Here is a 13122-nt window from a genome sequence, read left to right as displayed (position 1 = left end):
GTTAAGCACTTTGAAGTGAATCAGTGTTAGAAAGAATCTATACAAATAAACTTGCATTGCCTTATATTTCCGTGTATTAACATGATTCTTGAAACATGTCTCCTTTTTTCAGTTCCATTACTTAGACGGATGAGGATTTTTTTTTACCCATATCACCCACACAGACAACCTTTACATCCCTGAAGGGGAAGTGTTTCTCTGGGCTGGAAAACTATAGTTGCAGGAGCAGCATGAGTGGATATTACAGTTCACTTATACTGGATGATGGCAATATGCAATGAAAGATAGGCAATTTTAGTGTGTGGGGAAATAAAGGTGACCCCTATCGGTAAAGAGTTTACTTAAATCAACATTCTTGTTATGGAAATCCTTTCATTCTTTCATTGGACCTGTCGGAGAAGATCAGAGTGGAGCATTACATCTGTTGTCTCCATAAAGCTTAACATGCATCCTGCATCAAGAAGAGAAAAGGATGGGTCAGCGTTACTTAACACAGCCATTTAAATGCATATTCTGTCTCAGTCTCTCATAAATACACACATAAGGCACAATGGCACATGCACACATTTGCATTAATATATTACCTCACACAGCCACATGCAGTGTTTTGTCTTGTCTGCCATAACTTTTAGCAGTAATCCTTCAACGATTCTGTGTGTGTTTTTTGTGCGTGTCTTAAAGTCTGCGAGAATGTTTGCAAGTGCATAGACAGTGTTTGCACAACCGTGTGTGTGTGTGTCTGTGTGTGTTTCTCCGCATCATATGAATTCTCTGTCAGCACATCGTGTCAGGGGCTGGCGAGGACTTTCAGAAATGCACGCACAAGCATATCTCATTTGGATTATATATAAAACACTGATAGAGGCTGTCCGCTCGCATCAATCAGGAGAGTGAGAGGAAGAGACAGAGGGAGGCAAAAAGATAGACTGGAGGAGAGAGGGAGGGAGAGAAAGAGAGAAAACCAAGGGGTGAGCAAGCCTGTGGGCTGAGATGGAAAAAGGAAGTAAAGTTCTAGGCTAGAGCTGGTTAAATGTCGAGAAGCGCTTTGATATGCAGAGGGTAAGGATAGGTTGGTGGAGCGATGGGAGTTTAGAATTCAATGAGAGTGAAGAAAGAAAAAGAGGAGGGAGATTAACAAAGGTGAGGTGTTGCATGACAAATGGGTAATACAGTGGTGGAATTACCACAGACATCGACGTTATGAAAGCTGGAAGGGGGAGACAGAGCAGTGGGAAAGAGGGAAGAGAGAGGGGGGAAGAGTGGCCGGGAGGGTTTAAGTGATGGGTTGTGGACAGGGCACGTCGTTCTCTAGAGCAGAACTACCCCTGTACTGGACCTCAGGCCCACACTGCAGTCCTACTAGAACCCTGTGTGTGTGTGTGTGTGTGTGTTGTAAGATTAGTTTTAGGTTAAGTTTAGGTTAGAGTAGGGAATGTACAGGTTACGTTTTGGTTAAGGTTTAAGTTAGGGTTAGTGTTAGTACTAAGTAATTATGGAACTCTTTCTCTATTTATATTCTGAAGGATATCAATGGAATTCAAAAAAATGTAATGTCACGCCCTCTGACGTTATGGAGACATAACTGTGTGTGTGTGTGTGTGTGACGGTGCTCATCTTTAATGAAGTGATGACGCCGACACATGCAGTAAAGGCGACAGAAACAGGTGTGGGTGACAGCTGTTTTGTTCAGATTGTGTGTGTGTGTGTGTGTGTGTTTGTGTTGACACTCACCTGCATACTTCTGTGCTTTGTGTCCATGCATGCTCTGTTAGTGTATCAAGGTGTGTGGTTTGCGGGTGTAATTCTGTAGGCAGTGCACAACAAACAGGTGAATCTCTGATTTAATCTCCAAAACTTCCATTTTCAGCACATACAGGTAGTAGATTGCCCTGATGAAAACCATCAGGAGGGGTTCCAATAAATCCATGTTTTGAAATAAAAATGTAACTGAATTAAACTGGTCTGATATCAGATTTAAATCACAGTGTTCTGTCTCAGTTTGGACACTGTCGATTTAATTAGGGGGAACTGTAAAGTAATAATGGTGATGACAAGCAGAATATCACCATAAAATATGAACACGTTTTAAATGAGCCAGCACAGGAAACAACATCAAAGTGTTCATCATATTTTAATTTAAACTGTCTCTGTCAAGTAATAATTGCAAAGGGGCCCACAGGTAAAAGTCAGCCATGTTCTTAACCTCCTTCTTTAGAGCTGAACAGCAAAGAATAGATAAGACCAAAAATTAAACGTTCTTCTTTTTTTCATCAGCTAAAACTCGTCAATGACGAGAGACATTAATCACCTTTATCAGAGCTTTATTTAAAAAAAACCCGCAGGATTTACAATCACAAACTGTGATCCACCTTCTAGATATGATATGTCTGCCTAAAGGTGATATATATTTAATTTTAACATTAATAAAGCAGACAATAAGTGTCTATAAAATGACATAGAAATGGTGTCCTGAGCCGATAATGAAGCTGCACTCCCTCTGTCTGTGTCGTGATCTGAGCTTATCTGTTCTTTGTTCTGGTTGTCTTTCTGGGCACATGTTTGTGTTAGTGCAAGTGAATCCCTTCCTGTGATACATTTGGTCGTCCCCGCGTTTACAAAGCCAAATGGCTTTAGCTCTGACGGGCAGTGATCTGAACATGACACCCCTGTGGACGCCCAAATGTTTGCCCCTGTGACGAGACGCAAACACACCTCTGTCCCCTGCGCATCACAGAGCTCGTGCTTCCCGTTGTGTTTTTAGAGGTCACTTTCATTAGGTTTTGCAACAACTAGCGGAGGACAGAAAGGGAGAGGGAGGTCTGTTTGATGAAACATTTGTTTTGGGCCAAGAGGCTGGTTGACATCTGCTGGTAGGGATGTCCTGAATCCTATAAACCTAGTCCGAGGTAGGATAATTTCCGTTAAGGAAACTGACCTCTTTTTGGAACTAGTAAAGTCACCCTCTGCTGGTCCATCAATTTAATACATTGTTTAAGGCAATACTGCATTGGCTTTACTTTCCAGACCAGGACATACATTTTTATTCAGAGTCTACAGTCTTAACCTGTGGAATATTTTACTGGAAATCCCTGGTGGCTGAATTAAATATGATGTCCTCCAGTAATGTGTGCATCGACATACATAATATAAGTCATCAACGAAACACCATTTAAAATCACTATAACCCTCATGCTTATAGCCAGTTTCATAATCGTAGAAAGGGAATCTCATTTCATTAATCTCCAAAAGAGGTCAATCCTGACGTCAAACTGTGCTTAACATCATTTACACACAACACTGAGGTCATATGAGTGTGGTTAGTCGGCCATGACTGCTGCAGGCAGCATATCTGCATTACCCTCCACAGTGAAAGATGATGGCCGGTGAAACTGAGGAGTTCAATTCCCGGACAAGATGCTGAGGTGTTAAGTGCAGGTAGATGCATCCCATTTATTCATTGAACCTCTTGTCATTTCTGTTTGCCATTGAAAACGATTGGGGAAAATCTGATTTAGAATAAATTTGTCAACACAACACAATATACTGGTGATATACATTAGGTTAGTTAAGTTAAGTTTATCAATATGACCTCATCAATTGATATTAATTATCAGTCTTGAAGTTCAATATTATAAACTTGCCAATCAGCTTGACAAACTGCATGTCCTCTTGCCCTAAGGAAATTATATCTCAATCAATCAATTCAAATGTTATTTGTATAGCCCATAATATAGTCCATATACCCACACATGTTGTCTCACATCTTAACAAGGTGTAACATCCTCTAGCCTTAACCAAGAACAGGAGTAAAGGATAACAACCCAAAAAAATCATGAACAGGGCAAAAAACTTCCACAGAGAGCCACAAGTGAGGGATGCTGTGTGTATCTGAATACATCAAACAGGATGTAAATAAGCAGCACTAATGGGAGGGTGGAGCATTAACTGAGGCCATAGGCCTGAGTGAGCAGGTGGTGTTTAAATAGTTTTTGAGCTGTCAAGAGATGTAGCATTGCGGATTTCGGCGGGGAGAGAGTTCCAGAGGATGGGGTCTGCGACAAAGAAGGCTCGGTCTCCAAAGGTTCGCAATTTGGTGTCAGGGATGGAGAGAAATCCTGAGTTCGAGGACTGCAGCCTTCTGAGCGGAGTGTAGGGGTGAAGGAGGTCAGTTAAATATGGTGGGGCTAGGGCGTGCAGAGGTTTATAGGCGCGAATGAGGAGTTTTTACTTGATCAGGAGTCAGTGGAGGTGAATGAGGGTCAGGGTGATGCCAGGGCTTCGTGGGTGTGAGAATCCTGGCAGCAGAGTTCTGCACTTAATGAAGTCTGTTCAGGACGGTGTCACCAGACATGACTCCATTACAGTAATCCAGGCGGGAGGTGATGAAGGTGACAGAAGGCGGATTTAGTGACGGATTTGATGAGGGATTAGAAGGAGAGGGTGGAGTCAACTATGACACCTGGGCTGCTCAGTCTTGTTACTGTTAAGTTTGAGAAGGTTTGATGACATCCAGATGTTTATATGACTGGTGACTGTGGGGGGGAGCTGAGCGGATGGATGAGTGCTTAGATAGTGTGTTGTCGGCGTAGGTGTGTAAATTAAGGCCATGTTGACGGAGGATACGACTAAGTGGGAGCATGCAGATGGTGAAAAGAAGGGTTCCAGCACTGAGCCTTGCGGCACACCTTGGTTTACTGGGGCTGGAGTGGAGCTAGAACCTTCGATGGTGACAAACTGTTTCCTGTTGGAGAGGTATGAATGGAATCAGGTGAAAGTTGTGCCAGTAAGGCTTTGGTGTTTGGATAGGCGGTTGAGGAGAACGGTATTGACATTGTCGAAGGCAGCAGAGAGGTCTCGGAGGATGAGGAAACTGATGTGGCCGGAGTCGGCAGTGATAAGGATGTCGTTGGAGATTTTGATGAAGGCTGTCTCTGTGCTGTGGTGGGGTCTGGAAGTGGATTGAAGGAGTTCATAGAGCTCATTACAGTGATGTTAGTGATTTCTGCATTGGGTTCAACACCATATCGATATTTGTTGACAGTTAAAACATAACTGCCTGAAGAAATGTTATCGAGCCCAAGAGGGGACATGGAGAAAAAACACTTCTATTCAGAGGAATTATCAATTCAAGAGAATACTAAATAATCCACACATTTTCTTTTAGTTTCTTTGCTTTTGTTGGTTTAGAAAGGCATGCTCTATTACTAATTCATGTTCTTGGTTTAACACCATTATCTTTTTTCTTGCCTTTAGCACAATGCATCCAGTCAAACAAAAAGGAGACGACAAACATTATATCTCAATTCAAGGTTCAGCTAAAAACCATAATGTAAAGGTGTTCAAATTAGAGTTGGCATTTTGACTCTGAAACACGTTTTATCTTATTTGTTGAAATCCGTGTCCCGTCCTTTTCAAAATAAAAAAAAAATAAAAAATGCTGGTGTCTGTTGCCCCACCAGGAAATGATTGGCTGGCGTACTGGTCTGTCACTAACCGACCTGCCTGCTTTCAAGCATCCTGCCGACCTCTAGACGATGGTTAGAGGTGAGTGAGTGAGTGAGTCAGCAGTAGTCAGTCAGTGCACATTCATGTGTTTTGGGGGCATAGCTTTGATGAGAGGGCCGAGGGGAGGGGGTGGGATGTATCGGTTGCATTTTTTTCAAATGGTAGTCTTCTATAGCTAGCTTTTTCAGGATTACCAACCCTAGCTTTAAGGGTTCACACAAACCAAGACTTATGGCTGGAAATGATGTTCTGCTTAATCCACGAAGAAATGGAACAACATTATTCTACACAGTTTTTTGCCACATGGTTTATGTTCACATAAGTGAAGTACTGTATATGAGGATTTCTTCTAAACTTTAACATTTTGTCCATCGGATATCATTTTAGTTCCTCTTAGTTTGTTTGGGAGAAGTAACTCATTGTAAAAACTATAAGTCTTTTTGTTTTTAGCTTCAGACCAGCTGATCAGCACCATGGGAATGAAACCAACCTCAGTGACTCACACACACTCAATCGTTTTTTTCTCCTTTCTTTCAGGTTTTCCTCCTCTCCCGAAGTTTCTCTTCTTAAATGACTCTCTCTCTTGTAACATACTCGTTCTACTAATGCCTTACCGATCGTCAGCATGTTTTACAAGCCTGCAGCCATTAAAACGTGTCACCTCTTTGTATTTGAGCTGCTAGCGAGCAGAAATCACAAGCTGCTGTAACAAAAAAGTGAATTTGATAGAAGGACAATGTTAAATCAAAGAATACCCAGTGAATAAGATACACCGGGAGCCGATTTGATTAACATAAAGATAAAACGAAAGTAGTGCTTCCTCTTCTGATATGCTCCTCTCTTTGAGAAAAAACACCTCTTGTTAAAATATAAAAGGCCTAATGGGAATTTCAGCCCCTTTGTGTTTTGATCAAAATAAAGGTTGTTAATGTGTAGCAATAGCAAATGAAAGGAAAAAAGGAAAAGGGCCCTTGCATAGCTAAATTAAAATTGTAAGTGCCGCTAAATGCGTTTCTGTGCCCACCCGTCGAGCGGGCATTTCTGTGAGTAATTATGCTGTGACCCTTTAGGAACTGTGCTTCAGCCCTAGCTTTTATTCCATCTTGTTCCATTTCTCTGTCAGCCCCCCAACCCCCCTCCAAGCTCTACCTTGTACATCCTGGCAGAGGTCACTCATGAAGACAACTTCATTTTTATTCATTTGCCCACTCGTGTGAAGAGCTCTCTGAATCCACTCCCTGAAAATTGCAGTTTTTGTGTTTTATGGTAATTACTCATCCACACACTGATGACAACATCTCCCTTGCACCCATTGTTAGTGTAACTCTGTCATAATGAGTCTATTTTTTATGGAGGAGAGGAGGGAGAAAGGGGTTCTTCAACCAAGTAGACAAATACAAATTCAGTGTGGCTGTAGAGCAAATTAACACATCACTACTGACTTTACACCATTAGCAAACAATTTCCTCTGACAGATTTTTTGGCTCGAGTAAAAGGTTAACCATCATCATTCATGCCCAGGCATACACTGTGGTGTTTATTGCTGCAAATTAGGTTAAAAACATAAAGACGTATATTTAAAAGCTATAATGTATGCTAGGAGGAGAATGGACAGTGTCAGCAACTAATACAGCATTATGGAGATGGAACAGGCATAACATGAATGACATTAGGATCTTTTGTGATGGTGGCTGGACTCTTCAGGTGCAGGGGTCTAGCAGCACACTGTCTGCGGGAGTGGTGCATGACAGCTGCCTTGTGGTTGGCTGCGTGTCGTGTTTGTCTGCTGTTCACACAGGCAGCGTTTCTGTTGAAGGAGCTGCAATGTGAGGTTTCTGGTGTGTACTTGGATTCCTTGTAAGCTGCAAATTACAGCTATACACACAACTAAATTCCAGTAGACCACTGTATGAAGCTGTGCACCTTCCATTCCTGTGATAACAAGAAAAACCTTGAAAACAAATGAATGGATTCAGTCAACAGAAACGCTGGAGTGCTTTTACTTTGAAACAGTTACCGGAAGTGTGGTAAATATAAATGTTGTGACACAATCGACAAAAAGACATTGAAATTGCGAATTCTACATCTGATGACAGATCCTTTTCACAACCTATTTGGCTGATCTCTAGAACAGAAGCCCAATAGGCGCTCTAATCTGATATCGTGGGCTCCAAAATGAAAAAGCAAGATGTAACATGTGCGTTGCTTATGCAGGCAGTGTGACCTTAAGAGTCTTTGGGTTTGGGGAATTACTGAAATCCGGCTGAAATTGTTTGAGGTTCTGTTCCCAAAGCGTGTCTGGTTGTTGTTTACGGATGTAGGTGATCCTACTAGGAGCAGGCAAAGACAAAAAAGATTAGCTTCAGGCGTCTGTAAGGTTTGGCTGAAATGCATTTGACAGCAGGTTGTGAGATGATCTGGTAGAGTCTTGCTAGACGGTTGGTTCCTAGTACTCAGGAGGTTTGTGTGATTGTGTGATGAGGCTCTGATGTGCCAGAGTTTTGTTGAGACATCAGGAGAAATACACAAATTCAGAAGCAGAACCCACAGACACACAGAGCAAGAGAACCATTAAGTGACCAAAACACACAAGTTTAGTATATTCCTCGCACCGTATATTTTTGTGTGTGTGAGTCGAATGTTAAAAATTTGAATGTCGAAATCATACATGACTGAGTGTGACCTTCACTGTTTGAGAAAGACAAGTTTAGCTTTATTTGCGTTGCTCTGAGAAGAAAGGATGGATGGACGACGGAGGGAGGGGGAGACAGACGTGGAGGGGCTGTGGGAATATTTATGGCGTCATGAAAGGTAATTAAATAGCACAGTGTTACTTTTATCAGCCTTCTCCAATGATGTCAGAGCGGCTGAATAAAGACACGGTGTTAAGGGTTCAGTCCCCATAACTCATCTATAAGCAGCGTCAGGAAACAAACTGTCCACTCTCCTTCATACCTGCAGGCCTTCTGCCTCGGTTCTGGCGAAAAAGCCACTCAGAATATCTCTAAACTAGTCCTGACAGGAACTAACAAGGGTCAGATAATCATGTTTGCCTCTATGAAATACAACCAATCAACTTATATAGTCCCAGCTAAACGTGGTTTATTATTTAGTCAATAAGGAAGTTCACGTCGAGGGATGGTGGGGAAATCATGGAGCATAAAGAAATGTGATTGGAACACGAAGGAACAACAAACCGAACAGCAATGATAAAAATAGAGGATTAAAATATAAACAACTAAAGTGAGGAAGAAAAGAGCAAGATTAAAAGAAAGGCAGAGGATGGAGAAGACTAATGCAACCATCTACCCCACCCTGCAGATTTACTACAGGGAAAGCAGGCTTGTTACAGGCTCCTGTGCTTCTTGCTTTACAGAGCAAATAAAAGGAAGACATAATTAAGACTACCCAAGGTATAAATCTTGTGTGTGAATGGCCCATTGCACACATCGACCGTGCAAGTAATTTACATGGCCCTGTAATTTACCTCAGAGGTTTTTCTGACACTCAACAAAGGTTGTGGTGAGAGGGAAAAAGAGTCGAGTTAAAGATGGATGGAGAGAAAAAAACGGAGCCAAATAGAAATTCCGCTTTATAGGGTAAGTTTCTAGGCTGCATTTTGGAGATAATGTGTTTTAATGAACATTTAAATTATTTTGGTGCAATGTTACATCATGTGTTTGTACAAATCGTCAATACACATTACTCCATTGGTTCCAAAGAGAACTACTGTGAGAGAAGTAGATGTGGCACTTAGTGTGCTTTATTGTGTCAGGTCGGTTATGCTTTCAGAGATTCACAATCAAATCTAAGTTTATAGACATCAATGAATATTTCAAAGAATTAGTGTTTGGATTCTTGGGTTGAAACACTTTTTGTGAAGTCACAGTGACCTTGACATTTGACCACCAAGCTCTTATTGAGTCCAAGTGGAAGTTTTTAGAGGAAAATAAATTCCCTGTAGGTGTTTCTGACACATTGTGTCCATTTGTGTTTGAGAAAGGCACGAACAGATTGACAGCCTCAAAGCAAAATGCCTCCAGCCCTGGTTGTGTTTGACGCAGTGGCATAAAAACAGGGATACAAAAGTCCAAGCAGGTGAACAAGGCATAAAGGTTTGGGCTGAGGTAAAATCCAAGAAAGGACAAGCAATGTCCAAAACGATCAGAATCAAAACAGCCAGGCAAGGAACAAAGCTCTGCAACGATAAGACACATGCTACACACATAATCCTGCAGAGAGCAAGTGGAAATGGCCTTCTTTATATGATAGGGAACAAATGAAAGAGTGGGGAACAGGTGACCAGGAGGAGCAGGTCAGGTGATACTGGTGGGAAAGACAGGCGGGTGGGAGAGATACAATTATCATATGTGTTGTATGAACAAACAACTGGACTGCATACAAATATGTGTGAGATCGAAAGTTAAAACCATGACACTGCCATCTGTTCCTAGTCACACTATGTATTTTCTCATCATTCTTTCATTAGTCTATGAACTTTTGCTGTGTCCCCCCCCCCTTCTTCTCCATATCCTGAATAAACAATTTTTAATTTGTTTAATTTAATTTTGCAAACAAAATATCCCATGAGTATCTCAGCTTACCCTGAAAATTATTTTAGAGTTACCAACTACAGTTCATGTCAACATCCATGACTAGAAATCATTTAATCTTCTGAATGACTTATAAGACGCCACTGAATAAAATGGAAAAAATATCTGAATAAAGAGGATTAAAATATCTATCATAATTTAATAATAATATTTAAATGGGACTAACTGAGTAACTAAGTAACGGACCACCCTCTCACCTTGCCTCCATGCCTGCAATTGAGTCCTCCTTGCTAATCATGACGAATTTAGTCTTGGTTAGTGGTGATTAAAACCTACACATAGCAAAGCACGTAACATATCTGGAGGAAACACCATATTCTTTTACGGTTTATTGTCACCATTTTTACTTAAATATGTGCTCACAATGCTTAATGTAAGTATGCTATCTTTTTCACATTCCATCCTACATTGAGTCAACATTATGACACTGGAGCTGCATGGGGTCTGCAGTTATTCAGTATAAGTAAAAGATATTCATTATCTGTATTGTAAAAATAAAATAAAAAAAATAAAAGGAGGCTGTGTTTTAACCCCTGTCCTTTTGCTTGTTTGCAAGACAACACAATACTGCTTGAAAAACTAACACAAAACCTGGTGGAAGAAAAAATTATGAGTTAGGGAAGAAAGCGTTAAATTTTGGTGCGAATCCAAATCCGGCAGTGAATCCAGTATTTTTTTTAAATTTTTATTTAACATTTCAATTGACAGGTTATTTTGACATTTCAATAATTTTTCAGAGAATAATTCATGGATCCTGATGACGAAAAAATCAGGCATGTTAAGGGAAATTATATTTATTAGTGTGTGTGCAATTTGATGGGGTTGCAAAATTATTCCAAATGCCACTCTTCAAAAATAAGACTTTCCTCAGAACTATGAAGCTACGGTGACATATACAACTTGGCGTATATTATAAGCAGTGTTACAAGACTGTTCACCTTCCAAAGTTGGGAAAAAAAGACTTAAAAAATTCTCAATTTCCCTCAAAATTGAGCCTGTGGATGGGATCTCTGCATGAATTTCCATGTGCATCTGGGATTTTACCATTACTGACATTCTTCCTGACTCCAAATACACACTTCCAGTCTTCTCCATCAGCTTTCCAAATCAGGCTGCATGGAGGATCATTCCAGAGTTCAGGGAAGAAGCTATATCTTTACCCCCACAAAAGGTGTTAACGCACTCTTTTGAAGATGGTCTTAATTGGGTTAGGAGAGAGTGAGCGAGGGGAAATAAATCCTATACCTCCTGATTTGAAGAGGTGTAAAGTGGAGAAAAGAGAGGTTTAATTGATCCCCCAGTGGTGTAGCATCCCTCTCAGATAAAGGTGGGGGAGATGTTATGCAGGGCTGACTTAGTCATTGGAGTCAAGCTTCACTACACACTAAAGATTCACTAGTTTCCAGTTTTTCTCTCTTTCTGTTTTGTAAGATGCCTCATATTGCCCTTTTCATTGCTCTATGAAAATATTTTTCCATTATATATTATGTCCATAATGTAAAGTAGATTTATTTAAGTACATTAAAAGCCTGAACCTTATGACACTGCTCCTTGACTATTGGTAGAAAAGTACAAGTACCTGCTTTCAACTGATATCATCGGATAAATGTCACGACCCTATTTTGTACAAAGACCCATGTAACCTGTCTTTACACAGTGGGCTTCTTTAAAGAAATATGTATTATGACATTTTTCCTGTAACCTGATCTATGGGGATTGCTTGAGAGTGTGCAGAGAGAAGATACACCACACATTGAATTATGCAGAATTCTAAAGCGCCTCCATTTCACCAAAGCAATTCAATTAGACCTAAAATACTGATGTATCTAACACAATGACAACTCGTACCCTTAATGTTTGGCTGAGGTGCTGAGGAACCATGAGGTTGTTTTTATTTTCAGATTGGGGGGAGTAGCGGGTTGTTGCTTAAAGTTAGAGGCAGAAATCTGTTGTGTAACCGTGCTATGTTTGTGTGAAGTAGAGAGGGAGACGCAAAGCAGGGGAGGGGTTGTGCTGGTATTGAAGAGAGCAGCAATATCAGCTTTGTTAAGGACAAGTATTTTTGTAACCTGCAACAGGCAATCTCATGTCACTTCCCATTCAGAGGCTTGGATTGATAAATCACTAGTTACAGTAGTTTGCGTGTAAATCATTTACCAAAGAGTTGATAAATGAATCATCCAATAAGTAAAGTCTCATATATATATCCTAGGTTGGTGTGTCTCAGTTCTTTCCTATTTTCCTATTCTCCACAGAACTCAACTCTAATCATCCACTTAACTCCCCCGCTGTGAGAGGGAAAAAAAAAATTACCTTTTTCTTCTCCTATCAAAGCCAAAATCAAAGGAGTGAAGATAGAACCAGCTCCCTTGGGGATCGCAGCCATGTGAAATCTCATCATGTGAAATAGGTGCTCATCTGGCCTGGTCTCAGTGGTTCGGGTGAAAAATCCCATTACAGGTTGACACAGAAATAAGCAAAACACCTCCTCCCTTAGCCGCTGTGCTTTTTCGTTTCCACTGGCGCCATCTCATTATTCCCCGCCTTATTCTCTCAACCACTTGTCAGAAATTTTCCAGGTGGCTGCATCTCACGTGTCCTCAGTTCCTCTACCCGGCTTCATCTGCGTTGACATTCTTATCACAGGTCTTATGTAATCTCTTTAGAATACCGCCCTCTTTATCCACCTCTATGTTTCTGCCCTCTCCACCCTCTCCCACGTCATTACTTGCGGTAATTTCATCATCTCTCCCGCACCTCTGTCCTGCATTCTTGCGTCTCTCCTCACATCGAGACACTAGCTTGAACTATTTTTCTCTGAGAGACGTCAGCAATTGCTAACCAAAGCTTGTGTATTAATTTTTGAAGAAGACCATCAATGTCAAATAATAGTGCAAAGCAGCCACTTCAATAAATGCTGTTTTGAGTAGTTTATTTTTCTTCTCTTTTTTTGTGGTTTATGTGCTTGTCCTTCACTCCTGCAAAGATTCTGTAGCTTCCATCC

Source organism: Limanda limanda, chromosome 2 (assembly GCF_963576545.1).
Source record: "Limanda limanda chromosome 2, fLimLim1.1, whole genome shotgun sequence".
In the NCBI taxonomy this organism is placed as follows: domain Eukaryota; kingdom Metazoa; phylum Chordata; class Actinopteri; order Pleuronectiformes; family Pleuronectidae; genus Limanda; species Limanda limanda.
This window is presented reverse-complemented; position numbering follows the sequence as displayed.